The sequence below is a fragment of the Alligator sinensis genome, unplaced genomic scaffold (genome assembly GCF_000455745.1).
Source record: "Alligator sinensis unplaced genomic scaffold, ASM45574v1 scaffold323_1, whole genome shotgun sequence".
In the NCBI taxonomy this organism is placed as follows: Eukaryota; Metazoa; Chordata; order Crocodylia; family Alligatoridae; genus Alligator; species Alligator sinensis.
In genome coordinates, this window is record NW_005842483.1 from 754,564 (window position 1) to 760,274 (window position 5,711).

The following is a 5,711-nucleotide window of genomic DNA, read 5'->3' on the forward strand; positions in this document are numbered from 1 at the left end:
AAAGTGCTACACCTAGGGAGGAAAAATGTCCAGCATACCTACTGCCTAGGAAATGACCTGCTTGGAGGCACAGAAGCGGAAAGGGATATTGGAGTCCTAGTGGACTCCAAGATGAACATGAGTCATCAGTGTGACGAAGTCATCAGAAAAGCCAATGGCACTTTATCATGCATCAGCAGATGCATGACGAATAGATCCAAGGAAGTGATACTTCCCCTCTATCGGGTGCTGGTCAGACCGCAGTTGGAGTACTGCGTGCAATTCTGGGCGCCGCACTTCAAGAGGGATGCGGATAACCTGGAGAGGGTTCAGAGAAGGGCCACTCGTATGGTTAAGGGCTTGCAGACCAAGCCCTATGAGGAGAGACTGGGGGACACGGACCTCTTCAGGGAAGTGGTGAGGTTTTATTCACCAAGGCACCCCCAGGGGTTACAAGAAATAATGGCCACAAGCTAGCAGAGAGCAGATTTAGATTGGACATTAGGAAGAACTTCTTCACAGTTAGAGTGGCCAAGGTCTGGAATGGGCTCCCAAGGGAGGTGGTGCTATCCCCTACCCTGGGGGTCTTCAAGAGGAGGTTAGATAAGCATCTAGCTGGGGTCATATGAAATAAATATGAAATGTCGAATCTGATTTATACAGTAGTCCAGGGGGTATTTTAAATGTAATAGTGATGTGCATTTGCCTTCCTGATATAAAGTGGATGCACCGTAATCCGTAACTGATGTACACAAGCACATGGGCACATTTGTGTTCTGGAAACCTCCTGGAGTAGATTTAAACAGAGTTGGCGACCCTACGTGGCGCACCTTTTTCTCCAGTTCAAAAGAAACCAGATGGTTCCCTTGCTTCCTGGGGATGCCTTATTCCCTTTCGGAGGGAAGCCAAAATACACACAACGCCATTGGGATGAGTTAAAAACAACCCACAGGGCTATGAAATAGGAGCTTCCCAACCAGGAGCAGCCCACAGACAAGCAGGGCAGAACAAAGGCTGGGTGGTAGGGCTGTGTGAAATTTCACCAGCAGTTTCATTTTGACACTGTTTCGACTCGTTTCAAGCTCAAAACAGCAAAATTGAAACAAAACAGAGAGCTTCGAAACAGCCTCGAAATGAAACGAGGCAAGTCAAAACATTTGAAAATTTTTTTTAAGTTTCAAGTTTTGAAGCTGGAGCTGGGCTTGTCTGCAGGGAAACAGAAACTAAAGTAAGGAGAGGGAGGGGGAAAAGGGGGGAAGGAGTGCTCTCATTATTGACAGTGTAGCTGGCCAGTGACTGTCAACCTTTCCTGAGGACTTTTCCAATCCCAGTGCTCTGGGGGAGGGATGGATGGAAACACTGCATAAAAGGCAGCATTGTTTGAACTGCCCTGCTTTCTGCCTTGGTGTCAGTTGAGTGAGGGTGCACCTTCACACACACACACACACACACACACTGTCACCCACCCATGTCATGGGTTTTGCTTGTCAGCCGCTAGAGGTGCAGGGCCCCAGAACCCAGACTCCCCTTGCACCTAGCTCCTTCCGATCTCCTCCACAGCTGGCAGGCTTCATGGCCTCAGCAGGGGCTAGCAGGCCTGCAGCTTTCACCCCACTGCGCCTTAACACACACAGTGTCACCCATGTCACGAGTTTTGCTGGTCCGCAGCTTGAGGTGCAGTTTCCCCCAAACCCCTGCACCTATTTCCTTGAAACTTGGCAGGCTTCATGCCCTGAGAAGGTACTACCATTCCTGCAAGTTTCATCCAAATCAGGCCAGAAATGACAAGGTTATAGGCTGTTTCGTGCTTCCCCATTATAGCCTATGGGCGAAACGTCAAAACAGCAAAACTGTTTTGACTAAACAAAAGGGAACAGCAGTTTCGAATAGAAACAAAATTCGAAATGAAACACTGTTCCGTCAAAACGTTGAAACGCAAATCGAAACAGAACGGCGCTGTTTCGCACAGCTCTACTGGATGGACGGGTGGAGCATCAAGGCCCTTAAAAAAGGAGAGAGGGTTGTTAACACCCCTGGAAGGAAGAGTTTAGAAGGGATGGGGTAGCTGACAATGAGCCATCAAGTCAAGTGGCTCCCTCAGCGCTGCCTGACAAGACATACTGATCCTACAGCCAGGCACTTGATTTTAAACTTGGGGTGGAGCAGGAATCTTGGGGGAGGGGAGAAGTGCACCAGTGCACCCCACCCTGGATCTGTCCCTGGGAGGGAGTGTTGGGTTATAGAAACCCCAGCTGAGGTGCCCCCATCCCACATCCCCACAGCCCTGCACTTAGGTGAGAGCATTGCCAAGGCCGTTGCTGCAAGTCCGTCATGCTGCAAAACACCTGAACTGAGAACCTGTGGAAACCTGGCTGCTTTTAACGTCCTGGTCACAAAGGCACATTCTCCCAATACCTTCACTCTACAGCACCTTGTAGTCAAGTTGCTTTGAAGTATCGGTATGTTGTGATATGCAGCGCCTCCAAAGAGTGCTGTAGTGCCCAGAGACCATCTCATTGCCACGAACCTATCCACAGTGTAATCGCAGAGTATCCAAAAGTGTAGCACAGCGCAATGCTGGAATCAAAACTTTGTGCCAAAGGAGTGCATCAAAATGTCAGTGTGGCAACAGCATGATCAGATCGCATTGAAATTGCCAGTCGGCTATTACTTAGCATTAGCTGATGTTTCTGAACGACTTGGGTTCGTATTGACAAAACCATGCATGGCTCACAACAAATTTACAATATCTCAGCTGTCATTACCTCAGGACTAATGCTCTTCCATCATCAGTGCAAGCACTTATTTATTGCTAATTCTCTTCATTGGGAGTCTGCCCAAAACAGCATCTTAAACTTGGAACATTGGCAAATCACGTTCCCTCTAGAGGCAGCAAAATCAAAAGTGGAAAAAGCAAAATAAATTCTGTCTCTTATCTGTTGGCAGTTCTGATAAGTGCTAATAATTTTTTCTCTCTCTCCAGCCTCTCAGTTAATGTTCACCAAAATGGCCCTTTCTCAGTCAATAAAACTACCTCTGAAGCCATGCTTGCTCCATGAAGCCATTCTGTTACATAAAATATGTCATTCAGTGTACTCTACTACATCGTTTGGCCTGCAGATGAAAGGGTGAGTAGACTATTCCCTGTGGCTTGTTTGACACAGTACACCTATATAGAGCCTAGTGTATGCTCACAGTGCTCTAGAAATAGCACATCTATATTTTAGATGAAAATAAAATAAAATCAAAAGAGCCTAAGTGATTCAAGAGAATAAATCCCATTTTCAGAAGGGACTTAGGGCCAGAGTTTTAAAGCCTTCAAGGCACCTAAAGAAGCAAATTGACTTTCAATGAGCTGAAGGCTTCTGAGTGTCTAAAGTTAGTTATTCTTAACCTTTTTAGACTCAAGGCACACATTGGAAAATGACAACGCTCAGTTTTCACTCATTTTTTGACTACAGAAGACTTCTTCTGTTACAAAGAACTCAGGACAGGACAGAAATATTTTGGATACTATAGATTCCTATTTGAAATGTATAAGTGTATCTTTTGAATCATGTGTCGGCGTTTGCACACCTAATAGTTCTAATATTACGTGGAACCCTTAAAGCGATCTCACCGTTAGGCCCTGGCTGAGAATCAGTGGCATAAGTGTACATCACAGAAATGATGGCAGTTGAAAGAGAGCTGAGCTAGGTTTAAACATGCTAGCTCAGGTACCAGCAGCAGTCAAGATAGTAACATGAAGTTCTTTGCAGAGTAATTTACCCTGATACACACTGCCATGACTGGGCTGCCTATTTAAAACCAAATTAGTTATTTCTACATTACTCAGAAGTCATAACCTTAGATGCTTTTTTTTAAAACAGGACCTAGCTATTTAAGTCACTTAGAGAGTGGCAACATACAGCCTGTGGGCCAGATCAAACCCTCAGAGGCACTGGATCCAGTCCGTAGAGCTATCGGGCTTTGCCTATGCCTGTGCCTACACCAAAGCTAGGCAGGAAGGAGCTGTGCTAGGGCTGGGCAATTGGAAGCTTTCCCCAGCCCCTGCTCCATGGTTGCAGCTCAGGTGCAGATTCTAGCTGGTAGGGAGCTTTACCACAGCTGGGAGGAGTGGGGTGCAGAGAGAAGCAGTGGCAAAAATGACACAGCTTCCAGCTGCCTGGCCGTGGTACCACTCACCTGACCCTCCTGTGGATACAACCAAAGCACTGTGCCCCTGATGTGCCACTGGAGCCACCTGGCTCACATTGAATCGGAGCCAGGTTTTTCCAGCCTGTAGCTTGTTAAAAGTTATGTTTCGGACTACTGACTTAGATTTTGCACTGCTGAGCAAAGCAATGACTAAATGCCCTTAAAAGTCTGGGTCTAAAGCTTTAAGTCATGTTTCTAATATCTCTTAGGATCCCAAGTTACAAAGGCACTTTTGACAATCTTATCCTAAATGTTTTATTTTGTAAAATAATAAATGCAAAGGGCTTTTCACAAGGTCAGATTCAGAGATGAAGAACATCAGCAGCATGAAAAATTCCCTGTTTGTGATTCAAATTTGCCCTGGTTTGTGTTTCCCCTTTGAAATTCTTTATTTAAGTATTCCAGAGAGAACTTCCTTCAGATAGCTACTCAACATCATGGTTTCCATCCCTTACCACAAATAGGATTTCTGATCATCCTGTCTGAAACCTGAATGAATAAGAATATAGATCCCAAGTGTTCACAGATATACATACCTCTACAGTGTTGCCAGCTCTTGTTTTTCCACAGGTTTCACAATGGTTACTGTTTTTCCTAGTTTCAACTGCTGGAATCAAACATTCTTGGCTTTGATTTTTTTAAATCAAGTTTCTAACCCTCTTACACACAATATGTAGCAAGTGGGACTTCCACAGCTCAGAAACCAGAAGATAAATAAAAAAAAACCCTCAACATTTATTTTGAAAGTCTTATGTTTTAAATGTCTCATGATTTTGGAAGACCTGCAGTCAGTAACATTGAATTCTAGATATTTTTCATAGATTTCATAGACATCAGGGCTGGAAGGGACCTCGGAAGATCATCGAGTCCAGCCCCCTGCCCGAAGGGCAGGAAGTCAGCTGGGGTCATAGGATCCCAGCAAGATAAGCATCCAGTTTCATCTTGAAGGTGTTCAATGTAGGCACTTGAACCACCTCCGGTGGCAGGCTGTTCCAGACCTTGGGGGCTCGGGCAGTAAAGAATTTCTTCCTTATGTCCAGCCTGAAACGATCTTGAAGTAGTTTGTGACCATTCGACCTCGTCATCCCTTGGGGCGCTCTGGTGAACAAACGTTCCCCCAGATACTGGTGGTCACCCCTGATAAACTTGTAGGTGGCAATCAGATCACCCCTGAGCCTGCGCTTTTCCAGGCTAAAGAGCCCCAGGGCTCTCAGCCTGTCATCATAGGGTCTGCTTCCCTGACCTCTGATCATGCGCGTGGCTCTTCTCTGGACTCTCTCAAGCTTCTCCACATCCTTTTTGAATTGTGGAGCCCAAAACTGGACACAGTACTCCAGCTGCGGCCTCACTAAGGCCGAGTACAGGGGGAGAATGACGTCCCGGGATTTGCTTGAGAAGCATCTATGGATGCAAGCCAGCATTTTGGTCGCTTTACTAGCTGCAGCATCGCATTGCAGGCTCATGTTCATCTTGTGGTCAATGATGACCCCCAAGTCTCTTTCTTGCATAGTGCTAGCAAACATAGCACTGCCGAG